Raw genomic sequence first — 14,248 nt, 5'->3', positions numbered from 1 at the left:
TACTATGTCTTTAAGAAAGAATATGCTTTAAGGATGACAATTCAAACACGGTCCAGCTCTTTCTGGGCTTATGAAGGCCTCGTCATACGAAAGCAGCACGAACGCCCTCTTGTGTGAGCCACGTGACCCTTGTTCACCACCCACCCCATCCAACGACCCACATCCCTCTTTCGCCATCTACATTCCCTTCCACACGTAGACGGAGGACCACGAGTACCTAGGTGACGAGATTCCCAGGCCTTCCTAGCCACGTGCACCTCTCGTAGGATCCGGTCTCCGTGAAGCTGATGTTTCGAGGAACTCGCACGATCAGCGGTCGCCGAGCTTGGAGGTGACTGCATGAAACCCTCGCCTCCTGTAGATGTCACTTGGAGTTTCGAGAGCCCCCATAACTTACCGGCGGCAGGACGCCATCTTTCAAACACGTAACGCCGCGAGAAACCGCTGGAAGTATGGCGCGGCGCAAGAGGGCCGGAAGTGGAGAGGCTGATCTTCTTGGCCGTGCAAGGGAGCCTACTCATGCTGCAGTTTTATGGTTTTATGGTTCCTGTGAGGCACTTGTATGCCAGCGGCGGGTTTTTACGGCCCTCCAGTCGAACTCCTTGAGCCAGACGGTGCCCTGCGCGGCAAGAGCAAGACTAACACATACCCTGGGTGTGAACCGCGGCCCTTCAGCCACACAGGGATAGTCTCCCTGGTCATGGGAGGTCATGGGACCAAAGGTTACAGGTAGTGTCTGGCGTCTTGTGCACATAGTACTGGATGGTGACATGGGGTGTGGAGAGGAAATGGTGTGAATTTTGATGGGAGGAAAGTTGGAGTAAGAAGTTATCAAGAAACATCAAGCGAAGGAGTCGTCCAAATGAAAGACTTTTTTTTCTATATGTCACAAAGACATATGCACACAGATGAATATGCTCTTACATGGTCTATATTAGTTAGACGCATAGGCACCTCTTTACAGTTTCACTAAATATTTATCGTCAAAAATCCACATTTTCTTAGTGTATGTATGCAAGAAACTCTCTTTAAACAAACAAAGTTAATAAAGCTGTCTATAAGTTTATGGACGTCCTCCGCACCGAGGGCAGCTGGTCGCAGTTCACACTTCTTTTGCATCTTTACATACACCTAGACCTCGAAGATTGAACTTCAGGCATTCCGTGCTTATTTCAGAGGCCCAGGATGGCAGGACCTTGTAGTGAGGTGGATGGACAAGGTCCTCATACCCAAACTGCCTCAAAGTATTTTGAGGAGGTGTGAGCTGGCCTTTGCCCTAATGCCCCTTGCACTATTTCAAACAAGTACTGGGCGCAAAGCATGCGTTCGTGGGGATGTTTAAAACTGAGAAAACTTAGTTACTAAGAAAACAGCTGAAATATACAAACTGACGACAACGCACACCTTTAGTGGACCCTCAAGACCACCCTCTGAGAACCAGGATGTCCCTCTGAGACCCAAGAACCCATTCAAACACTACAAGAACCTCTTCAGACACCAGTAACATGGAGCAATCTGTTCTAATTTGACCACGAGACCCAGCAAAACGTTCTCACACCATCCTCAGACACTGTCTGGAGAGACTGAGGCCCAGAAAGGAAGCACTGAGTGACAAATCCACCGGAATGAATATATTTTACCATGGCTGACATGTTGGTGGTTGCTCGATTGTACAGCTCCCCAATGGCGAACCAGTTTTCTGTTTGCCTTTCTTTTTTGGACTAGTGGCTACTTCCCTACTCAGAAGAATCACATACCCTCGGTTCTTGTTACCCGACTGCTTTTTTTCGTTTTCTGATTTTGTCTTTTATTAGTCATCAGTACTGTTGCTCATCCTTCCGTCCTTCGTATGTTGTTTGTGTCTCTTTGTCTCAAGAGCTAAGATTATAACTAAGGTGACCAGACATTTCGAGGGCGAAAGCGGGACACGTGCCGATGATGGTGTCGTCACCGTCAAAGAACGCCGAAAAAAGTGATTTTTAAAGACAACTGGGACATTTGATGGACTTGCCAGAAAGCCAGAAAGCGGGACATTGGGCGTCCAGCCCGATTAGCAGGCGGGACACGAGGTCAAAAGCGGGACGTCTGGTCACCTTATTATAACCGGTAGTATGCTCTATACAAATCCTGAGTTTATTATTATTATTAATCCAAACTTGATACCCCCTTCTTCATTTGCTTTTCCAGAAAGTCAACCAAAATATTTACATGCATTAAGTCAGGTTACAAGGTAAAGATAAACTATGGGGAATTTTTTCTTTTTTTTTTCATTCAAATTATATATATATATGAGTACACCTCTAAGTAATAATTTGAGTTGTTTGAGATATTTGCATTTTAAAAAAATAGCTATGAACATTCAGACTGTGTATCTTGTAAAATGGTAAAATATATTTGACAGCAACATTTTCACAAGCAAACTGATGATGGAACTGGCAGTCAGTCCTGTACAGGACAGAGCGAAAGGTCAAAGAGTTGGCCGTGTCCCTCCCACCTATTCACCCACCCACCCACCCACACAAACACACTCCACTCCTACTTAAGTGTCCAGTGAGGAAGATGGGACAGTACAGGCACATGGAGCCGTTGGTGTGACGATAATGTTATCGGCAGTCGGGCCAGCGACAGAGACGAGCCCGTGAAAAGTAACCGCCGACACTTCTAAGAGTCGACACCCGGGGTGCCGCGTTATGTCACAGGAGGAGCATCCACACTAACAGCAATTACACCGTCTTGGCCGGGCTTTCTCAACTTTCCCTGCCATGTAAACATATTGTATTGTCCTAACTGGTCAGGGATTGCACTTTATAACTAAATAAGTACATTAATAAATAAGTAAACTAACAATAAAATCACAAGGAGCAGCGAACAGATTACATCAGGACAAACTTGAAGGGCAGTACCCGAATGAAGATGAAGAACTGAGGAGTAAAGCAAAAGACTTCGCTTGATTACAAAAGATATTTCTCACAGAGGTGGGTCTTGAGGCCGGAAGGGACAGCTTCGAATGAAGACACAGTTGAGAAAGGGGTTGGGTGTTCCCAAGTGTGGTCCAGAGGAGTGCAAAGGGCGTGCGCCATGCTTCTCCTGTCTGGATGCGGAGAGGAGAGCAACAAAAGCAGATGGAAGAGACCGACTCAGGTGATAAGGTGTCAGTAGCTCAGACAGGTAAGTGAGGGCGAAGCTGGATTTTATCACCACACTCGCCATCATATCATCATTATCTTGATTACCTCTCCTCATCCTTGGTCGACGCTTTCATCTTTTATCAACAGCTACCGATTATCCGATTACAAAACGGGTCACTCGTTGTCCAACATCGGCGATTACCTCAACAACAGACGACTAAGACCGTTCCTTGCTTCAGCGGCCAGGACATCGATGACAGTGGCGCAGCCCTGTCGCCTGACTTCTAAGACGAGAAGATCAAAGGTGAGAGCGCGTCATCGGCATCCTCAAAGGTAAAGCAGGCAGGTACGGCGTCCGGCGGACAAAGGCCAAGACGTAAGGAGCGGCGAGCCTGCTGATACTCGGCCGCCATTCAACGTCGACATCACGTCACCTCCACGTTACCGCCACGTTGCCCACGCAAGGCGCAAACAAGAAAAATCTGACAAACTTGTGCGAAGTGGATAACGCACTTTCCCCTCAAAAGGCGATGGTGTCTCAGTCTCTCGCGAGCAGCCCGTGGGTGGAGAGGTGGTAGTGGTGGTGGTGGTGGGCGTGGTGGTGGTGTGGAGGCAAAACACAGGTATCGTTATCTGCATGGCGGCGACCAGCCCGCGAAAAGAGCCGAGGACGACGAGTGGAGGGCCCGAGCAGCTCCATGTTGACTCGCCGGCGCTCGGTCTGTTTGAATGATGATAAAGTGCGAGAGCCCGACTTTGATGCCAGTTTGCCAGGCTCTGGCCACAAACGGCGCATTGCTTGTCAAGGTGTTTACTGTCTTTTTAGTACCACCGACTGCAAGATTTGGCCCCCTGATTCACAAAGCCCCCTTTCATGAACAGTTTTACTTGGCGAGCAGGCTTTTGTCTCACAAATGAGAATATTTCGTCAGTTATTCAGCGCATGCGCAGTGGTTAGAGCGGAAGCTGGGGAGGGGGTCAGGTAATTAGCCACTTGGTTAATTGCTTTTACTGAGAAATATGAATGTACAGAGATTTGGGGAAAATATCTGTTATGTTATACATTGTTGTAAATTTTTTTAAAAAGTAGTTGCAGCAACAGAACGAGAAAGTTTGATGCTGACAGCGAACTCAGCAGTATACGGTTAACATTTTATATCAGGATTTCAGATAATGACCAGTATTCAGTCAGGTAGATGCCAACATCATATCCTGGGTATGAAAGTCAGCAGAACAATTGTTCACATTCATTGCAAGCTCCAAGCTCTTGCCACCTTTGTGTGAACGATGCGTGTTACATCATCAGGCATTGGTTCCGAAATAACAGTTGGTAAGCACTGTGAAGTTTAGCACTGTGGGCAAGACGAAGGTTAATTAGTGTCTCCAAAGCTGTAGGACAATAAATATTTTTACTAGTGGAATGAATCCTTTGCAGAAACAGAAATGTGCAGAGTAATGTTTTGTCTACTGCCTTTATAACTCACCGTGATGTGTTATCCAAATCAGATTTTATTTACTTTGTGACGATAGATAGATAACAATACTTTTATTTTACTACCAGAGCACACACGCACAGACACACGCACACACTTTCTCTCGCACTAAGGGGAAACAATCTTGTTAGCATTAAGAAGACTCTGTCCGTATGTAATTTAAATAACTAAAATTAAATATTCAAACAAATAATTCCGCCAATTAATTAATTTTAATTAGTGAAAATTAATCAATGAATATTGTTTTTTAGTATTAAAAGTCCTTAGAATTGATTATTATATTATCCTGATGGTTGTGCTGATTAATATGTAATTCAGTTAATGTACATCTACGGTTCAAATGAATGCAAAGAGCTTTATTGTCTCAAACCACCCTGCCACCACACCCTGTCTAGCTATCCACACCCGGGAAGAAGGGTGTTGACGATGATATCAGCCGACAAATATTTTGTGAGCCAGTGAACCCTGGTGCCACACAGACTGCACCAGACACCCTGAGCCGTTACTCAGGCTTCATTTTCATTGTTTTGCTTTGTTTCTGTTACTTTACTAAAATATTGCTTCAGCAAGAGCAAGCCAATGTGAAGGCGACTTTGTCAGACTTTAAAAAATTCAAATCGCTCCTCATCTATGTCAATGAAGCTGAAACTGTGGAGCTGAGAGTGTAAACGTGTTGTCAGTCAAGTCCAGCACGTGCGCGCCGTTTGTGCAACGGTCATGCTACTCAATGATGAGTGGATGCTGCATGGAAGTAGTCGGTTACTGGAGATCAAATATCATTTCTTTTGTCTTCTTTATGCCTTGTTGTCTTTCTTGTATATATATATAAATGAAAACAAAACATGGGTAATAATGAAGATTTTTTTTAAACTTTGAAAGTTGGTGAAACTCCAGAAATCACAAGAAAATCAGAAAACTCGCCCAAAGCTCTATTTAGCAAATCCCTCCGCTGTCAGCACCCACCAGTTCTCTTTTTCATAAATTTGTATTTGCTTTGTAAGCCTCGCAAAAATCAAAGCTGTACCCGCTTTTTTCGGGGTGGATGGGTGGAGTAGGAACAAAGCAGGGCAGGGGTAGGAAGGCCGTGTCTGGCTCCCCATGCTGCAAGTCCCTGCCTCAGTTTTCGATCTGCCATGTAGTAAGCAAACATTCGCGTGCCTCGCCGACCGACTTAATGACCACTCCATGTCTGGTCAAGTTTTACAACTCAGTCAACGAGCGCAATTTACTGCGCACACCCGCGACACCGCCCCCCTTGGAGCGGGTGTAAATCCTTCACGCATGCGTCGTGGCTGGCAGGTCGATCGGTGGTCCGTTCACACGATTCGATCTCACGGGTAGACATACACTGCATACAGGAATGTACATTCTCTCTCTCTATCTTCTCTCGAGTAATTCAAGGGTTCGTATATTTTACAGGACTTTTTTCTCCACCCCACGACTCCATTTTCTTATCTGATAAAGTTCCTCATTGCTGGATGACATCATGACCGAGAAATGATTGACTTTAAATTCGTGGATTTATATTTTATTTTAAAACTAGGTATATCTGTGATGTTCTGACCCAAAAGACAAGCTATCTCACAAACATTATTATTATTATTATTATTATTATTATTATTATTATTATTATTATTATATTATTATTATTATTATTATTATTATTATTATTATTATTATTATTATTATTATTATTATTCGTGATATTCTAAGTCTATGAAATTCATTTTAAAAGGTAATTGTGGAAAGTTGAGAAAGGTGTTATTTGAAACTGTTAATAAATACCCAGGGAAACGAAAACCACTTAGAAAACTTTATCAAGCATTAAAACGTTTGCGGAAAACGGTTTCTTCCGAAAATTTTTTAATGAAGAACATTTGCGAACATATGTTTCTGAGTATGCAGTGATAGCACCAGCCATTAAGCTGCATTTATGGTAATTGAACATTTAAAAACACTTCAGTGTTCTTTGTTATGTAAATACATTCAGGTCATAAGGGGGCGATCTCAATCTCTGTAACTGCATTTCAATCTTCAAACTGATATTTTAAATTGGTTAGACACTGACAACGGAAATGGCCCATTCTACAGGTTTCATATTTGCATATACATATATATATATATTTAGATATTTAAAAATTACATAAATGTCTCTAGAATACCAATCTGTAAAATATTCAGCCGCAATTTAATTGAGAAGAAATATCATTGTAAGTTTCATAGAAAAAATATAATATCTTAATTATATCAGCATCTACATCCTAATTTCAAAATTATAATTCTGGACACTAAATGGCTAAGGAACCATTTAAAGTAGCTGTCAGGCTTCAAATTGAAGAGAGGGCGGCCTACAAAATAAAGTTTCTGTTCAGCCTCTAGACTATAGCACTGGATATTACAATAATTTTCTTTAAAAAAATTGTTTCCATTGAAACACCTTACCGATGAATATGTATATGTATTTTTTACAGCTATTTAGTGTTACCATTGGTGAACTCTGACAGAAAGTCTCAAGTCCTGGGAAGGATTTGATATTTTGTTTATATTTTACTTTTCACACCAACAGCAGCAGTCGGTTTCTCTTGTGCCGCGGAGCTGGCCTTTTGGGGAAGGTCATCTTATTCTCTGTAAAAATGTTTTATTTATTTTATTTATTTATTTTTTTGCGTGTGAGTGTATTTTAAGATCTTTCTCTAAGAAAGAGTAGCAGCCTTACACTATGATCTTTTGACCCTTAGTTCTGTCCTACATCAAGAAGAGTGTCAGGCTGAAAAAAGAAAGAGATTAGAACATCGTCAATGTACGAAACATTGACAAGTATGCACATTTAAAAAAAACAAACTCAACGGGTATGAACACACTATGAAATATGTTTTAAAAGTATTCGTTGTGTTTTACCTCAAAGCTGTCAGTTTGTTAAAAGGACTACAAACAAACGGACAGGGTGACCAAGTTCATTGAAATCTTTTTAGGACAGAGACACATAGATTTTATTTATTTATTTCAGAGAAGTAAACATATCGAAAATCAATCTTCCTAGAGCATGAAAAGTAACAAAAAAAAAAAAAAAAAATCCTGTTTTATAACCGGTGTTCACAGGAATAAATAGCGGTCTCCTGGCACAGCTCACGGACCGGATGTACTTCTGTGATCAAAACGTTTGGTTAACGATAATAGTCATCGTATGTCGGGGAAGAAATCCGACTCTCCGGAAGACCGCAACAGCAATCAAGAAACTGGGGGAAGACGATGAAATACAATGTGATAACATCTGTATGACTCACTGCATACATATTGTTCATCATCACAATAACTGCTGGTAAGTCTCTGTTGTTTTATTTAACTGTTTCTCTCAAAACTAACATGACACATTCAAATCCGATAACTAAAACTTCATTAATTCATATACACAGGAATTTTTCTATATTTTATAGTCTGTACATAACAGGACTGAATCCTGCCTGTTGGCATCAGTTGTAGCCAAAACACTCCCCCACCTGCGCCAAAAAAATAAAAATAAAATAAAAAATAAAAAAATAAAAAAATAAGTAACAAAGAGAGAGAGAGAGGGAGGGAGAAGTCCAGTCACACATACAGGGTGTATCTACAAATAATGTTTCTGCGATAAACTACGACAACACTCGCCATCGACTCATGTTCAATGGTCTGTGGGGTCCCTGGGGTCTGGCGACGGAGGAGTTTGCAGAGCCATTGACGACGGTTATTTTAAATGTTTCAGCAAGCAACTGCTCCAACACAAAGTGCAGGCCGACTCTACTTTGTGTGATTTACTCCGGACAGTCGCAGGATGATTTACGACTCACTTTCCCAAAAATCTGTGCGTTTCTTCCACAAACAATTGTGTCTCCTTCATATGTGTTGTTCAGTATTTCAACATCTGAATGAAACTATTTTTATAATCGTGTTTTTAACTTGTGTTGGCCGTTTCAACTTGCGACAATAGAGACAATCTCATTTCAAATGTTTGACATAATGAAATCTGTTGAACTGTATAAAATGAAACTGTTGCTGTAATTGCTAGACCTCTTGCCGGGCGACATGGCCGAACCAGACCAGCCTGCGCCATTTCATTGTTGCCAGAAGGGTTTCCTGGGTCCCACGTGCATGGCAACTGCCTTCTGTACAACATCCTTGGTTTGTGGTCCTGTAGGAGACTCGGAGCAGTTTTCTCAAGCACTTGGTTTCGAATGCTGTTGGTATCGGTGAGCAGAGTTCACGCAACACAGGAGGATGAGGACTGTGAGGGATGATGTGTACAGCTTGCACTGGGTGGCGAACCCTATGTTGTTGCTGCATCAGATTCTGCTCGGCCATTGCTGCGGTCGCTGCAGCGATTCTGATGTGAATGTCTGTCATCTTCGCTGTGCATGATTGTCTGTGTAGCTGTAGCTCTGTATTGCAACTATTGGTAACATTTTGTTACTTTTGTAACTGTGAACTTTCTTTGGGAGGAGGAGGAGGGAGAGTGTACGTAGGTTTAGGGGCTTTTTTTATACTGGCATTTCTTTCTTTAACAATATATTTTTACACAGACCAACCATTAGTTCTCGAAGAATACATTATTTTGATCTTCTTTTCCCTGACTCAACCTATCCCAATCAAACACAGAGCTGTAAAACATGTAAACTAACTCACACTTAAAACACAAAGCCATTCTTCAGTTCCATTTATTTATATCTATATTTCTGGACACAATGTAAATAAATAAAGAAGCCTGACCTCTACTAAAACTTAATATTTTTATATACTATGTCTTCCATATCTTACCTTAATAATTAATTTTTTTTAATTTGCGGATTTTTAAGCAAACATGTTCTCGTGTGCGTCGAGGGTTTAAACCCAGCCTGTGGAGTAGATGAGTTCTGGAGGAGCCTCGCCGCTGCGTGTGGCTCGGAGAGAGAAAACCCACTCATAAATCAAGAAGAATATTTGCGATGTCTCCTTATAGTTTATGGCTGCTTGGGTCGCCGGAGAAGTGACATGTTTATTATTGTATAAGAACGCCGATGTGATATAAATTAGCATGACAGCTGTTTAATTAATGGGTTTCAAAACTGTTGATAACCTCAGTCACACCGAATTATTTTGTGTTCATTTGAGCCCCGATACCTAAGTAATGCAACTAATATTTCTCTCTGTTCTCATCTGACTGTAATGGTGTGATCAGGGTCCAGAAGGGTTTAAACTGTTTGCCTAATACTCACGACGAGATATCAAATACCATTGATAAAACATCCTACTAATTTATACTCATTATTTCCGGTCATTATTAACCCCTTGTCCCCACCTCACACACATGCATAATATCTACACATATGATATATAATTCCACATTTAGCCAGATGAGTGGGAAACATTCGTAAAATGGTTCAGAAGGTTAACCAGAAGTCCGAATTCATAAAATAAAAAGTATGTCTATCAAAGAAGCAATGAGTTAGTTTTAAAACATTCCGCCGGTGAAATGATCTTTCAAAAACTTATAGCAAACCGGTCTTTACAATTTAATAATTCTAATAGTATATTTGTCTCCAAGTATGTCTACTTTTTGAAAAGAAAAATACTACGATAAATAAATACGATCAATTTACCTACATTGTTTATATTTTTTAGAAAAAAAAATTAACATTGTAATTGAGATTTCCCAATTAACGGGTCAGATTTTGTTACAACAAAAAAAATAATAATAATACCCTCTATCTTTCCGTCGAGTGGATCTCAAAGCGCAGATAACAAGTGTCCTGTGCAGCGTCTGACATAGAAACAGCAGTTATCTCCTCTCCTGTCTCTCGACAGGTTATATTTGTAGGAGTAGGTTGTCACGATTCCTTACCAAGGACATTTTTACGATTTTACTGGCGACACTTTAATTAACATCTCCCATCAAAAAGTTAAAACAAGCAGGTTATTTCATTCTCATATTTATTTAATACTGCATTATTTACATTCTATTGGATAGCACTGCAAAAGTATAAACACCAATTCTTACAAAATATGATTTAACAAACCCAAGTTTGATGCCTTAACATGCACCACACTAATCCAAAGCTAAACATTTTTTTAGGGTAGACTGCTAAAGTCAGTGGGTGGGGAGATCATTTTAAAGTGAAGTATGATTCTTTCCTGTGGATGTGTGTGTGTTCAAAGCAGTACTAATTTGCTTCACCATGTCATCAATAAAATGTGTCCTGGCCAAAAGCAGCTTTAGAAACATGATAAGTCATGTGGCTAGCTGGCTGCTGAAAAAATATTTGATGATGCTCTGGAAAAGATGAAAACATTGATAGGGCTGTACTGCAATGACTCTTCTCACTCTCAAGCTGCTACTAGTGGTATCACTCACAACACGTGTTACACCCATTGTGCTTTATATTCACAATGGCCGAGCAGTCATTGTAATGGCTGAGATCAGTTTTGTACATCCTGGATCAACCTGCAGGGTGTTGGCCTTGATGGTATTTACCTTATGAACTATGGTTGGAAAGTAGGATAGACTGCTTAATATAAAAAACAACAATAAACACTTGCAAAACCAAGAGAGACAGCTCATACATATTTATGTTAATTCATTTCCACAGAACCTGTGCTGGCGGTGTGATAGCCACAAGGATCAATAGCAGTTACAATGTAGTAAAGAGTGGAGGTCATGACTCTGGGCATGAAAGACACAATGACACTTGAGTCAGTGGTTTTATGCCAGTGGAGTATGTCGGTACCACCCTTAACTGAACCAACAGAGACTTCAAAGGTGAGGTCACGAACTGGCCAATCAGATTTGAAAAGGTTTTCCCAAGAAAGAGTTAGATGGGATCCATTCTTGCTGAATACTGCTTGTCCATCTGCAGAAACACAAATGCAATTATCATTGATATTTTAAACATTTGAATATTTCAAAAGAAAATTATGCTTGCTTATTTTTTTTTAAATGTTCATGTACAGTCATGTATCGCTTACAGCAGACATATGGTCTGAGAAAATGGTCGTTAAATGACTTTTATTGTTATGCATACAAGATATCATAGTTAACACAGTTGTCATTATCAAGTTTTATGTACTGCATATAATTGTATGTGTTCTACTTTTATACAACTGGCAGCACCACAGGTTTACTTACACCAGCATCACCATACTGGGACCACTATCACTATGTGACAGGGATTGTTCAGGTTGATTGTGTGACAAGAATTATTCAGTTTCATTATTATCTTGCAGGCCCAGTATCGTATGAGAATTGTTTAGATTCATCATATCCTAATGGGACTATGTACACTGACCAAAACATCAGAATGTAGTGTGCGACTGTCTGTTTAATCATATGTATTACTTTTTCTTGAGCATTTTAAAGGTTTACGCTTGTGCTTTATATCCTATGCATATCGTATTAATGATCCTATAATGAAATAAATAATCACAGAACCTTTCACTGTCGGTGCATTCAGTGACACATGCACAGACTTGTTGATGGCTTTGCCTAAAGAACCAAAAGTATCCACAGGTGATACACTCCATGTGTGCAAGGTGTTGTTGGAGAGAGCAAGTCCTGAGATCCTTGTGGCCTCCAGCAGATAAGGAAACTTGCTTGTTTTATATGAGCCTTGGTCAATGTTGGAATAATGCTCAATCTGCACAAAATGTTCTCAAATCCAGTCTAGAAATATTCAGGAAACAGGTGATGATACAATAGGCTCACAATTAATGAATATCTTTCCAGGCTTACAAAGATACAGTGTGTGACTAGCATTCATTAAATGTGCCTTTTGGTTACAAAAAATTGTTTGAGCTGTTTGAGGAAAGCCATGTTACAAGAAACTTGTACATTGGTCTAAATTTCGGCTATTTATCCTTAATAAAATAAATCAGTATTAGCATATGTACAACCTTCGTGAAAGTTATTTATTAATATATAAATATTGTTACCCAACTTGAAAAGTACAAGTAAAAAAAATTATTGAGGAAGAATCTGTGAGGATTCCAAAGTGGCTGATGTTGGCAATAGTAACGATGATTGGTCTCTGTCAGACTGATGTTGGTAATACTGTAGTAACAAGACAATTGGACTCTGTGCACAGCTTCTGACAAAATTTCAGACTATACAGAAGTTAAACAGCAGCATACCTGAAAGCCAGCCAGTGGATTCAGGGAGGCAAAGTTTTCCCAGCTCATACGTAAGCGGTTTTGCATCACCTGACAAGCTTCACGCACTGGATACACAGTGATGCTATCACCAAGGAGATGCAGTCCTCCAAGCTTAGCCTCCTCATTATCAGGTGTAATGGTGAGTCCATCAGTATGACCAAATCCTGGTAAGCCTGCTTTATTGTAGCAGCGAAGAGAGACATAGAGAGTCTGGGGCAGCTTCAAGTCTTTAAGAGAGAAACTAACATCAGCAGTGATAGTGTATGTATTGGACGTTGGTTGAGGAGCTCTCTGGAAAGGTGAAATTTCACCTGACCCTGGCGCAAAGCCTGTAACACAGTTGACACGAACAGATGAAACAGAACTTTGCCCTTTTTGCTTGGCGTAATTGTGGACAATAGACTTAAGTTTTTCTTTGCCAGCAGAACTGCAACAGATATCAAGTGAAAGGCAAAGTGTTTCTGCCTGTCAGCATTTTATAATTCAATTGGGCAAGATGATTTCTGTACCTGTCAGTACCTTTCCACTAAGAGAATCAGCTGCTTACCAATAGCCCACTGACAGTAAGCTACAGATGACTCGTTGTCAATGGCTTTCCATGATGCTTCAATGAAAGAACCAGTTTGAAAGTCCACATCCTCCTCTGTAAAAAGAAACACTGTTGGTTGAGAAGTGTCACAATGTACTTCTTTTACAGTCATTCCCACAAGGGTAGTTGGCAGCTTCTGATCTTATTAAAAATAGGTAAACCAAACAACTATTTTTTTGCTCAAAACAAACTGTAAAAACACATTTTTATGTGCTTTTAATGAATTACAACTAGTCTTGTGACTGTTAGATTCAGAATATAAGTCTAGGAATCTGAATTTGTGTAAAGTTATTAATTAGTGTTACCATATTCAAATTATATGATGTACACCCATACATTTAGTATATGATTATTTTGTAAACTGATCATAACCATTCTTGACATTTAAAAAATCACATCGTAGTATTTTGAGCAGTTTACCATGGTGCTTCAGGATGGTATTAGGTAAAGAACTTTAGTACTGTTTAAAAATCACATTCAAAAATTGTTCTGAAAGAAAGAAAAGAGAGATTGATAGGAAATGCTTTATAACAGTTTTGTCCAAACTAATATTAAAACTAATCTTAAAAGAAAAGTTATTGTTAAAGGTATGACAAATTACAAAAGCAAACAGCATATATTTACGTGTTCCATCAATAAGATCTGTTATAACTGGGGGTGTCATGTCAACCAGAAGAGGACTAGAGTATGCCACTGTTGTTAGTCCTGCAGCATTGGATGCTACCACGGTCACGTAGAGTGGTGTGCCATGATGGAGTGTAAGTCCCAGAGCAGAACCATGTTGTCGCCGTCCTACACTCTTGAACCTCTGGATCTGAACCCCACCTGCCACTGTTCCTAAAAATACAATTATTTCTTCCTGATTAATAAACCAACTTTTGCAA

This window comes from Pomacea canaliculata, linkage group LG3 (assembly GCF_003073045.1).
Source record: "Pomacea canaliculata isolate SZHN2017 linkage group LG3, ASM307304v1, whole genome shotgun sequence".
NCBI lineage: Eukaryota > Metazoa > Mollusca > Gastropoda > Architaenioglossa > Ampullariidae > Pomacea > Pomacea canaliculata.
The sequence above is the reverse complement of the archived record's forward strand: the minus strand, read 5'-3'. Positions refer to the sequence as shown.